This window comes from Equus asinus, chromosome 1 (genome assembly GCF_041296235.1).
Source record: "Equus asinus isolate D_3611 breed Donkey chromosome 1, EquAss-T2T_v2, whole genome shotgun sequence".
In the NCBI taxonomy this organism is placed as follows: Eukaryota; Metazoa; Chordata; class Mammalia; order Perissodactyla; family Equidae; genus Equus; species Equus asinus.
The window spans coordinates 146,936,680-146,950,260 of record NC_091790.1 but is presented as its reverse complement, the minus strand read 5'-3'; the positions used below and the strand labels follow the sequence as shown (position 1 = coordinate 146,950,260).

General features: G+C 35.1%; 1 protein-coding gene across 6 annotated transcripts in view; it reads left to right on the top strand.

Annotated features, from left to right (window-relative positions):
* DGKB (diacylglycerol kinase beta) overlaps positions 1–13,581 on the top strand; it is a 685,277-nt gene that overhangs the window by 266,084 nt on the left and 405,612 nt on the right. The gene's annotated exons all lie outside the window — the stretch shown is intronic.

Here is a 13,581-nt window from a genome sequence, read left to right as displayed (position 1 = left end):
AAGTACATAAGAGAAACCAGTTTAGATACTGTTTTTCACAATAGCCTGTTTCCAGCAGATTTGCCTCCCTTCTAAATATTGTGAAGTAATCGTAGTACTACTACTAATAATCACACACACACACACACACACACACTAGCTGGGTGCCTAAACTTCTAAACCATCTGTTTGAAGAACCACTCCCCTCTGCTTGTTAAATACAGAATATATATCTACTACAGAGTAAAGATAAAGCTAGTTAATAAAGAATAGAAATCATAACATGATTTTTTCATTTACTACTTACAAAATCTAATGAATATCACTCTCTAATGCTTTACTGTCAATAGGTAAGATGTAGTAAAATAAAATTATTTTTTCAACAGAAACTATATATATTTGATGTCACCAGTATGCACTGTAATAAATTGTCATTAATTTGGTCTAGTTAACTAATTAGTGTCATCTTCTTCCACTGACCTGTTTTCTCTCCATCAACATGAGAGTAAACATTAGACCAGATGAAGTGGAGAAAAGCTCTATAAACCTTATATAAGCTTCTGTTTTTAAAAAAATCAGTATGATTAAAAAGGTCTACTAGGTTATTCTCAGAAACTAGAAACCAAATATTGAAATAGTCTGTACTCTTGTAAGTGCTCAGAATAAAATGTATAACATTGTGTCTTGTGTTAAATAAATGTAAATAAAGTACAATTAATTAGCATAGGCTTCCACAGTTATACTCCTCTCTTTCTTCCACTGCCTGTTGTCCAGGGCCAGTTTTCAAAGGCTAAGCATTTGAAACCTCCTTGCTGTAGAAGGTAGGGTCACCACAGGAATTTAGTTCACAACACTGCCTTTGTCAAGCTCCATATTCCAGAATCTAGAGGATCATGATAAGGTTATTGGTTGGGTGAGCCACATGCAATAAGTCTCAATTTATATAAAGCCAGGCAAAAGTAAAGTCTGGCTATTAACGCAGAAGCTAAGTCAGGGTGGCTTTTTTTCTTCTTCTTTAATATTCTCTAAACTTCAATAAAGTAGCTCTTATTCTGCAGGATTAAGGAATTGTGCGTTCAAAAGTTTAGCCATCTTAGACCTCCGTAGCTCCATCCAGACCAAGTAAATCCAGTTTGTGCCTGAATTTCATAGTTAAATGCAATGCCTAACGACTCTGCCAATTACAAGCCTTGTAACATAACCTCTCTGTGTCTTCATTGTCTTTTCCATAAAATGAGAAAAATAGTACCTGGCTCATGAGATAGTTGTGAAGTTAAATGGGATGATACCTATGAAGCATTTAAAAATGTGCTTACCACATAATTTGTCCTCAATTACTGTTATTTATTATCAATAATATTTGTAGTAGAATTAATTAATAATAAAAACACGTGCCACTTTATAGCTGTATGTAAATATACTGCAATAATGCTGAGTTTAACCTTGTTTTCTCATTTCATTTTTTTCCTACTCAACTTTAAATATGTACTACATATTTCCTTTTATTCTTTCCATTTTAGGTATCCTATTATCCTCTACTCTTTTAATAGATTGAAAAAATGAAAGTAACATATGTACTAAAAATCCACACTACCATGAATATTATTTAGAAAGTAAGTTAAAAGTCCCACTTTAAGCACTACCACTCCTCAGGGATTACCATTGTGAATTGTTTGTGTGTATCCTTCCAGAACTTCTTTTATAAACATGTAACATAATGTACGTATGTAATATATTCATATATATAATGTAATTATATATAGACACACATACATACACATATGTAATTTGTATCGAAAGATTTTTGTATGCAACTTGGAGTATAGTTCTTTTATTGCTGTGCAACTCACTTTTTTTAATTCAAAAGTATAAGATGGATATTGTTCAAGTTCAGTAGATATTGATCACTCTCATTATTTTTAAGAGCTGTACTATTTTCCATAATTTTGTTAGCTATTCCATTATTGATAAACATCTAGATTGCCTACATTTTAAGTTGTTACCAAATATGCTAAGTTAACATCTGCCAATTTATCTATTTCTTTTGAAATCATGTTCAAATATTTTCATAGAAGAGTTTGATATAGGTAGAATTGCTTGATTGAGAATATTTTCAAATTTAATTGCATCAGGTTCTGCCAAAGTGTTATACAAAAGGATTGTATTGAAGTATAATTCTAGCAGCAGTATGTAATGCTTATTTCCCACAACCTCCTTTAAATTAGTTATGTTTAATAATTTCTATTTTTGTCCAAAGTAAGTGAAAATATATCCTTATCATCTTTATTTGCATGTCTCTGATCAACTAGAAAGTTGAATATGGTATTAATTAGATTTACTTTTCTATAAACAACAGAAATATAGCCTGGCTTCTTATCCAAAATAAAGTTTACTGGAAAATTATAAAGTTGCTCATAGAATTAATAGAAAAATGAAGAACTTTGTTTCAGAAAAGATAGGGATCAAGACAATTTGAGGAAATAGAGTAGCAGAAATAAAAGGACAAAGTCTCATGGGAATTATTGCTGAGAGGAACTGATTCCACTTGCTCTTGATATTCTTATTTCTTCCTCAGGATTCAAAGCCCAGGGAGAAGCAAATTTATTGGTTTATCTTGTTTCTCACGACACAGCTTTGGCTAGTTTGGGATGGGGCATCTTGACTGAGGGTCCAGTTAAGACTACATCAAAATGATTTATTTCCTGAAAGCCAAATGAGGATGCTATAACCTGAGGATGAAAGAAGAATTCTTGGTGGGAATAAACGATAGGTGTTCACTAAAGTCCAACCATTAGGCTGTCCAATATCCCTTCTTTTCTGAACATATGCATTGAAAAAAAATTATACCAGTCAACATATTGCTACTACTAAATATATAACTGAAAATACACTCACATCCTCCTAAAATGTAGACAGCCCAAAGTCTTGTATAGTTACTATATCCAGCTTCAAGTCCTTGTTCTCTAGAAACATGTCAAGAGATGACTATTTTCTCCTTTCTTTTCATCCATTTGGTCTCAGTATACAGATAGGTAAGGAGAAAATTAAGACTTTAACTACAAATATGAATTTAAATAAATGAAGCTTTTAATAATAAAAAGAGTGAATACATGTAATGTCTATAGTCCTAGTTTTGCAACTGATTGAAAATTGTATCTGAAACTTAAAACATTTCTCCTGCCTATGTGTGTGTCAGCCACTCAGAAATCCTTATCCAGCGCCATGACGTAAATCTTTTTACCTAAAAGGTCTGAGACTTTGGTAGTATTGTTTATGTAGGGCTGAATCAGTTTCTCATTGACCTTTGCTTATAGGCACGGTGGTACATGACAGCATTAGTGCTATCATCAAATATTTCCAGTTCTCCTTCCAGGGACTTGATTTTATTTCAATTCCTTTAACCCTAGATATTAAGAGTGGCCCTATGGCTTTCTGTCACAATAAACTGTGGGCAGAAATTAGATCTTCCATGCTTTATTTTCCTTTGCCACAGTAACCAGCAATATTCCAGATATTGGCTCTTTTGTTAGCTTGGATCACAGAGTAGAGACAGGGAGAGAGAGCCCCCTCTCCCCTTCCCCATGATCCTCATAGAATGAGTGATAAATAAGTCTCTGTGATGTTCTACCACTAAGATTTTGGGTTGTTTGGTACTGTATGTGACCTGGCCTTTACTGACTACACCAATGATAGGAGTAGAGATCCTTTCAGGACTCCCTATTCCCACTCTATAGCAGCAATCCTGTTTCTCCTTGGGGATCAGAGTCAATTATAACAGTTAACACCATATCTTTCTTTTTGTTTGTCTAGTGGTATGAAAAGCCTCAAAATGTCCAGGTGTCGGTTTCAGGTTTTAATTCAATGAAAACTTTATTGTCTCATATGGCAGCGTTCCTTGTTTTGGTGTTAAAACATCTAAACCATAAGAGTTCAAAACCAAGGGGATGTGATGCAAAACTGTGAAAGTGGGTGTATTAGTTAGTGTTCTTCGGAGAAACCGAGCCAATAGGATATATAAAGAGATATTTATTATAAGGAATTAGCTCCATGGTAAGGGAGGCTGGCAAGTCCAAAATCTATGGAGTTGATGTTCCTGTTTTAATCCAAAGGCTGGCAAGCTACTGTTGAACTAGGAAGAGCCAATGTCCCAGTTTGAAGGCGATCGGGATAGAGAATACTCTTTCTGGGGTAAGGTCAGCCTCTTGTTTTACAGTCATGCCTCATTTAGTAAGATGATATGTTCTGATAAAGGCATCATTAGGCAATTTCATCATTGTGTGAACATCACAGAATGCACTTAGACAAACCTAGATGGTATAGCCTATTACACACCTAGCCTACATGGTACTAATCTTGTGGGACCACCATCATATATGTGGTCTGTCATTGGCCGAAATATCATTATACAGTGTATGATAATATCTAGACCTTCCACTGATTAGATGAGGCCCCCAAATGTTAAGGAGGGAAATATGCTTTACACAGTCTACCAATTTATTGTTAATCTCATCCAAAAACATTCTCACAGAAACACCCAGAATAATGTTTGATGGACTATTTGAGTACCCTGTGGCCCAGTCAAGTTGACACGTAAAATTAACCGTCACAGTGGATATGAAGTGTAACTGTAAGTTTCATCACCCAAGCCTTACCTTTTGGCCCCAAAACCCTGTTTTCTGACATGGATAAAGCAGCATAATATAGTTCAGAGTACATGCTACAGCTCTTTGACAGTACACCATTTAATTGTTCCACTGATTCTTCAGTGGGAATCAGCGACTGAGTGTTTAGTGACTGAGTCTTCAGTAGGCTATTTCAGTGTTCTATTGACCAACTGCTTCTCCCTGATAAAATGCATGAGAAGGCCTCTAAGTCCCAGGGACCTCAGCCCAGTGTCTGTCTTCCTTCTTTGTGAAAGGAATTCCTTGAAAGGAGATGGCAATATGTGAGATACTATGATAGTGTATAAGGCATTCAGCAGGTCAATTGCTATGACCATTGACAAAGACATAATGGGAAGGAAAAGTAAATCCAATTGCTGGCATAAATGTCTCATGAAGTGAGACAAATGGCTTCAGTTCCATTATGGAAAGGGTCCAGTGAATTTCAGCTACCCCTAAGTAGCTGCCTGATTCCCTTGAGGTTTAATAACATATTAGAATTCACTCATTGGTTCCTTTGATGACAACTGAGTATCCCAGAGTCAGTAACTACCCTTCTTGTTGAAGATAAAGTAATGTTGTTTATCTCCTTCATACCCTTCACCCCTACCAACACAAACATGAGCCTTTTGAACACTCACCAAGAGTGACTAAGAAAAAATGCTGACTGGCATTCTTTGGGGGCATTTATAGTCCCAAATATGGTCCTTTCTGAGAAATTCACTTATATAAATTGTCCTTTCATCACTAATTCTCCATTCTTGTCCTTTCCAAGTCCTTTAAGACTGTGAGACATATTATTAGCCAATACTGTTGAATTTATGTTTCCTAAACTCTGGACATCATTCCATCCAGAAAAGCAGGCAGTAAGTTTTGTTGTTTGAAATACTGCCCACTGGCCAAGTGACCTATTTGATGATTCTTATGATAGACTGTTTTATATACTGTAACTCTATAATTATTCTCTCAAAATTTAGTGACATTTACTCTCCCCAATGTTAATGTCTCAAGATTTTAAAATATGAGTTTGAATGGAATTGCATTGAATTTCTAGTTTCACCTTGATTACTATGAGAATACCCTGTTGCTCTAATACCAGTGCCCACACTGGGTCCCCAGTGGCAGACCTGCACTTCTGTTAGAGAGCTGTTTCTCCATCGTTATCCTGGAAGTAAATGCCACAGGTAGCTGCTCTGAAAGGGGACTCTGCCAGGCTATGCTGTAAACTTTCACTTAATCCCATGGCTGACCTGCTCACCTGTTGTAACTCCTCCCATCCCTGTTTCTAACTGTGCTTTCCCTGATCCTGGGTCTGCTGGGAGAGTTCCTTTTGCAATGGTTCCCTTTCAGTGTATTGCTTTGCAAGTTGCTCAATTCTGTAAGGTTTCTCTACTAATCTAACACCCATTGCGACTGAATTTCATCACCATTTCTGGTTTATAACTTTTCCAATGCTGCAATAAATATACTTTTTAAAAATATATTTTTTATCTGCCACCTTGAGCCACCATTCTTTTAATTTCCTTTTTCCACTTTTTCCTCTTTACCACACCAAATTTTTAAATCTTTTTGTATGCAACTCTTCTCTCATCCTATATTTATTTTATTCCTTTTCTAATTCTTTGTAGAGTAGAAGCTTTTCTCAATGTATTAAAACTATGCTAATTTCTAGCATGAATTATCTAGTAAATATCAAAACTCTCTGGTTATTTCCCTTTTTATCTTTGTTTTCAGGACAGAAATGAATGAGCATTTGTTTGTTTGCTTCCGTTGTATCTCCTTATCTAAATTCTCTGACTCTGATTCTGACTATTCTATTTAAAGATGTCCGAAAGTAGAGTCTGTGTCATAAAAGTTGTTTCTTCCTGATGATGCATATTATGATATAACCGAATAAAGTATGGGTATAAATTAGTTAGAAAAGATGAAATATAGAAGATATACTGCTCTCTGGTCTTCATAGAATGATAAGTTTTTCCTTCTTTCACAAAATTTAAAATAAATATGCACATCCCTGGCTGTTATACCAACTGCATATGCTAATGTGACTTATGAAAAGTTAATATCAAGTTTTTTGCATGCTTGTGACACGGCTTATTCCCTTTTGACTCTAAGCTACATATAAGTACAGATGGTTTATTCTCATATCATCTCTAAAATATTTAAGTAAAAAATAACAAGATTTATTGAATTGAAATAAAATAAGACAAATCTTTTAAAATTAATTATTTTCCAGGTGGTTCACCATAATTAGCTATAGCGAATTATTTGTGAGATAAGTGTTTTATAGAAATCTTTGGTTTCATCTACCTGAGCTAAATGTAAAACATATATAATTTTAAAAATAGAATTTAAGAGTCAACCTAAAAATTCACATATTCCAAGAATCATACATATTTCCATGGTGAAAACTTGGAAGATATTCTCCTATTAAAATAAATGTGTAACTTAGAAAAGACACCCCAGATTCCACATATTTCATTACTTTCTTAATTTAAAATATCATTTTATATAACAAAAGTTCTACTATATTTTATTTAAATTAAATCCTTCTTGAATCAGAACTTAATGACCTATAAAATACGTCTCTTATTATGGAATCTTGTTATGTCAGAGAGCTGAACAAAATCCTCAAAAGGCTAAGAAAATGTTCATCAAAATTCAACCCAGCTCTAATGGAAATTTCCAGAAAAAAATAGTTGCTTTGCTAATGTAAAAATGAAGCACTCTAGTCACTCTTTGAATCCATATGATTAATCATAAGATATAATGCAGATGATTTTGCGAGCCACCCACCCCCCATTAAATGTGTGAACATAATTCCGTCTCTGGCTTCATGACTAGAGCAAGTGAGTTTGAAGATCAATTTATGTTTCTGTATTAAAGATCTACAGTTAATAAAAGTAACAAAAAACATAACATGCTGCTACAATGAACAAAGTCGTATAATTGACTGCCTTGCAGAAAAATTCTCTCATTTTGGGTGTTACAACTTTATAGTCACTTTCCACATAAATCACCAAATGCATTATGACTTTAAAGATGGTGAACAATCTGAACTTTCATTATTAATTTCGCAAGGAAAGGATTAGTATCTGGCTGAATAGCAATTGGACTAGAGAGCCCATGTGCAATTGTTTAGAGGTCATTACTTATCCAAAGTCCCTGAACACTCTAAAAAAGAACATTTTTTGCCTTAATTGGCTGTTGGAAATCATCAATTCATTTATGTATATCTTTTAACCTGTTTCTTATTTTATTCTACAAAAGTCAATTTTCTAATAAATACCAGAGTATTTCATTTGAATATCCTCCATTTACTGTTATGTAAGCCTGCTTCACTAGCTCCCTGATACAACTTTAACATCAGCCCCAGGCAGTTAAATGACATGTCTTACGAATGAGTGAAAATAAGAAACTCATAGTAGATGATTATCTCAGAATCCTTTAAGAATGATGAAGGGGCCGGCCCCATGGCCAAGTGGTTGGGTTCATGCGCTCTGCTTTGGCGGCCCAGGGTTTTGCTGGTTCGAATCCTGGGCGTGGACATGGCACCGCTCATCAAGCCATGCTGAGGTGGCATCCCACATGCCACAACTAGAAGGACCCACAACAAAAAATATACAACTATGTACACTGGGGAGAAAAAGAAAAAATAAAATCTTTAAAAAAAAAAGAATGATGAAGTAGTAACCTACTTCTATAATTTAACTAGAAAGAATAACAGTGGATAGGGTAGTCTGCACTCAAATGGAATAACAAAGCAGCAACTAAGTAAAAAGTGAAATGGTAGCTTGACAATAACAACTACAACAACAATAATAATACAGTCGTGTGCTGCATAATGACATTTTGGTCAATAACAAACCACGTGTACAATGGTGATCCCATAAGATTAGTACCATATAGCCTAGGTGTGTAGTAAGCTATAACATCTAGGTTTGTGTAAGCACATTCTATGATGTTCGCACAATGACAAAATCTCCTCTTGCCGTCATTAAGGGATACATTACTGTAATATATATTGATTCAGCATATATTTATTCAATGGCTACCAGATGCCAGGACCAAGTCTCAGCACTGCCAATCCACTTTGAACAAAAGAAACAAAAGTTTCTGCCCACATTGTCTTATATTTTAGTGGAGGAAGACATACTTTAAGCTAATAAAAATACATATACATATGTCGGCAAGGAAAGTGAATGGAATATGCATTGATAGTGAATCTTCTGTGGTTTTTCCTTTAAACAGGCTGTTCCAGGAATAACTCACTGAGAATAGACATGAAGGAGATGAGGGAGAAGCCATTTGGCCATCTCACAGGAGAACATTTAAGGCAGAGGGAGAAGCAAGAGTCGAAGTATCATCATGGGAGAATATTTGATTTGATTGGGAAATGTTAGCAAGAAGGCCAGGGTGACTAGAGCAAAATGGATAGTGGTAGCATATTATAATGATACTGAGGGGCCAGATCCCATAGGGTCTTACAATTACTGTGACCATAATAATTAGGTTTATCCAAGACTCTTCTGGTTTATTCTTGGTGTTCCAGCAACCAGCCCAATTTAGCTTTGGCCCAGAACTTTTGTATGTTTAATTTAAGTATTACTATTAATGGGTATATTATAATAAACTCTGATAATGATGGGTTTGGGAACTTTCCAATTTGACTATGCAGCTTCTGCTCTGTTATCCTCTAGGATATCCTCTAGTAGGATGTAAAATACATACATGTCCAATGAACAGAGTTCTAACTTTAAGATATAATCATTACATCTGAAATATTAGCAGAAAAACTCTCTTTTCTCAACTTTTTCCCACAAAGGGCAAACAACAACTTCTGAAATACAGTGTGCAGAGAATTCTAAGATAAAATTAAATGTGTACTGCAAGGCCTGTTGGCCAACTGGTATACCTGTTATGCCAGTCCATTTTGCTGTGGCCTGTGCCTTACACCTCCCTGTGAGATGCAAAGGGGAACAAGTGTACTAGTCAGCAATGTCAGTGGAGATTGTGGGAAATCATAGGTTAGCTGTACTTGAAATACAAGTGAGAAAGAGAAGATGAATAGTCGCGCCAAGAATGTTTAGTGAATAGTTTTTATACTCTTCCTCAGTGCTTTTGTAAACATGCAGTTTACATCTTTAAATATTTATGTTTTATGACTTTTTTGTTTTGCAATAAAACTTTCAGCAAAAATTAGCTCAAAAATGAAAATGCATATTATATGAAAAATTAAGTTCAGAATTTCTATTTCTTTCCTTTTTTAAAGATTTTATTTTTCGCGTTTTTCTCCCCAAAGCCCCCCAGTACATACTTGTATATTCTTCGTTGTGGGTCCTTCCAGTTGTGGCATGTGGGACACTGCCTCAGTGTGGTTTGATGAGCAGTGCCATGTCCACATCCAGATTTCGAACCAATGAAACACTGGGCCACCTGCAGCAGAGTGCGCGAACTTAACCACTCGGCCATGGGGCCATCCCCTTGAATTTCTATTTCTTAAAAAGAGTTAGTTGAAGATGAATACATAATGTGTATGAAATATTTATCAACATTTACCCTGTTTGATGGGAGCTCTACTGATACCACTGACCGTGTGGAAACCATAAACACAAATATGCCACAGAAGGATCAGTATCAGCTTCAAAATTAATAGCGAATTCTCTGCCCAAAAGTAATCATTTAAAATGTGAAAATTCCTTTGAATATCACTCTTTGAAGCATGAGTCTTCATTTAGATCAAAAGACTCTTTGAGGGGCTGGCCCCGTGGCCGAGTGGTTAAGTTCGCGCGCTCCGCTGCAGGCGGCCCAGTGTTTCGTTGGTTCTAATCCTGGGTGCGGACATGGCACTGCTCATTAAAACCACGCTGAGGCAGCGTTCCACATGCCACAACTAGAAGGACCCACAACAAAGAATATACAACTATGTACTGGGGGGCTTTGGGGAGAAAAAGTAAAAAATAAAATCTTTAAAAAAAAAAAAAGACTCTTCGAAATTAATGTTCATTTTCAATTCCAAGTTTTCTTACATGCGTTATATGTGAAGAGATAGGTGTTAGTATTTTGGATCCATTAGAAGAAGAAAAATTTTTAAAAAGATCGAATAATGCCATTTTTATATCAAGATGATCAGAATGCTTTAAATAGGAAATCAGTTTATTGTGATAGTGATTTGAGTGCATGCAATTAGTGGACTCCAGATAAAGTTTTTGGAAGTTCACGTGGATGAAGATAAAACATCGAACGTTACTGATAATGCTATCATAAACTCAATTAAAAAGTTCAGCACTAATGATTCAATTATTTGTTTCTATGGTGATAATTTGAATACAGATTTTGATAGAGCCCCTTCATCATGGCAGCAACATTGTTTTTACTAAAATAAGAAACAATAGATAAAAATATGTGCTCTGAAATTGGTCTTGGACACACATAAATCGTAACTGAATCCAAAAAACTTTAATATTCTACTAATTAAAAGCATTAATTGTCAAGTTGTATGTGTGTGCATTTGCACACACAAATTATTCAGTTATTCTCCTTTTCTCCTTTTGATTCTATAGTCACCAAGGAGCTTTCTGGAAAAAAAAAAGCAAGTCTCAAATCATAGGTCACTAAAGTAAAGAAGTCCTTAAAGTTTCTCTGGATAACACTCCTCCAGCAAGACTTTTCCAGCTCATACCCTTGTCTTCCATTTAAAGCTATAACACTCAAGAAGCATGAAAGTGTAAGGTAATTTAATATAGAGTTAATTGGCTTATAGAAATCCACAATTTAATCTCGTCTTTTATCTCTTCATAGAAATATTATTCAAAATTTTTATCAAATGAAAAACCAGTAAAATATAAATTTTTTAAAGTATATCAAGCAGTTAATAAAATTACTATATTATTATTCTCGATCATATGATGTAGTGTTTATGAACAATCTTAAATTTGAAATCTGTTGTGACTTATTTTCAACAGGTATTTATATATATTTATATAGAATTTATATAAACCTAAGTTTATATACATCATTTTTACATATGGTCTCTTTAAAAGGCCCTCAAAGTTTATAAACATCACATCCCACAAAATCAGTATTCATTCCTGCTCCTAATTTATCAATCAGAGATCATGGGAAGGAAATTACCTCAACATATTTTCATTACTCCTACTCTTATGAATGCATTGATATTCATACCCATCTTGACTTCCTTCCCTGTTCTCTCAGTGGATGAAGCATCGTTCCTCCTAAATAAAGTGTATTCAACTTCTGCTCTGGTTCCCTGCTCCTCTTGCTTCTCTGACACTTCACTCATTATCCCCACCCTCTTGTTATTACGTCTTGAGTTGTGCCTGTTCTACTGGCTCTTTATCTTAAATATGTAAAACCTCTTAATATATGCCCACTCTGTATTAAAGTGATTTGAATTAGCTTATGTAAACTGTGCAATAATTAAATTGTTATAATAAGCACAAATTACAACAAGAATGGAAAGAGGATGGAGGTTCAAGACCAAGGGGACGCAGACAAACAATTCCTAGGTCACTGCAGAGTTGCAAAAAATGAGCAACATGTACGATTGACAAGCCTTTCATTTTTAATTTGAAAAATCTCTATGCAAAAGTAAAGCTGCTTACCTTTCCAACTCTTCTCTTCTCTTCACAAACACATTCTTAATAAAATGGACCGGTCTTCCACTTCTCCATCTCCTCTCCAGTGCTGTTGGGATTTTGACTTTACTCCTCACTGAGACTGCTATTGTCACGAATAAACTTGTAGATGTTAAATCATATAGTCTTGGCTGCTTTCACCTTTCTTAAAAGTTTCTTCTCCCTTGGATATTAGGAAATCAATGTCTCCTACCTCTAAGGTGCTGCTTCTTATGTATCTGAATACATTCTCCTTGACCCATTCCTTTAATGTCACTTTTTCCTAGAATTTGATATTCAAAACTCCATTCATTTCATGTACATATGCTTCCTTAACCTTATAATCATGAAATAATAGTGATTTGTTGGGTGTTGGCCAGGGAATATGCCAAATACAACCACCTTATGAGTTAGGCATTTTCATTTGCAGATGAGGAAACTTGTGATCGGAGAGCTTAAATAATTTGCTCAAAGGTTTAGTCTCATAAAAGAGCAAATTCATGTCTGTTGTATTCCATCACACTCCTTTTAACCTGTGTTCTGTTTCCTCTTCTTACTTCCTTTCATGATTTTGATCATCAAGTGTACATGGATTGCTTCTGAATATCTACTTGCATCTCAGATTTCTTCCTGCAGCCCCATATAGATTTAACTAACTATGTATTCTACATTTCCATGTTAATGTCCCACAGGTATCTCAAATTTTACATGTCTAATACTAAAGCCTTTCCGAACTTGCTCACTGACTTTATTCTCTAGCTTGATGAATGGAAAGATATTTCATTTTCTCATCTCTGACAATGCATTATTTTATGCCATCCAGCATTTCTCCTCTAATCTCTTTTCTGGTATCCTATTATTCCCCCTGCTTCTTACATGTTGATCCCTCACTCAATTCCTCCTCATGCCTGTCCCCAAGTTCATCAGTGAATTAAATTTTACCATAGCTTCAAAATTCAACTCTGGTGCCTGCATTTTTATTAAGCCAACCCTGGTATCCTTCTGTACTTAATCCGCATGAACTGCTTTCAAAGAACCTCCCACAGTGACCTCAACAGTGCATTTTCTTGTCTGCCTTCTCCGTTAAGCCACTGCGATACCTGAAGGCAAGGACTCTATCTTGCTTTCAAATCTCTAGAATAGTACACAGTTGCAGTTAATAAATGCATATTAAATAGGTGAATCGATGCAGGAGTTATATCATTTATAAGGTTACTTTTCTAGGTATATGGATTTTCCATTAAATCTCTCTCTCTTTCTTAGGCATTTATAGCTATTTTTTCGTATTTTGCCCTAGTCATAGT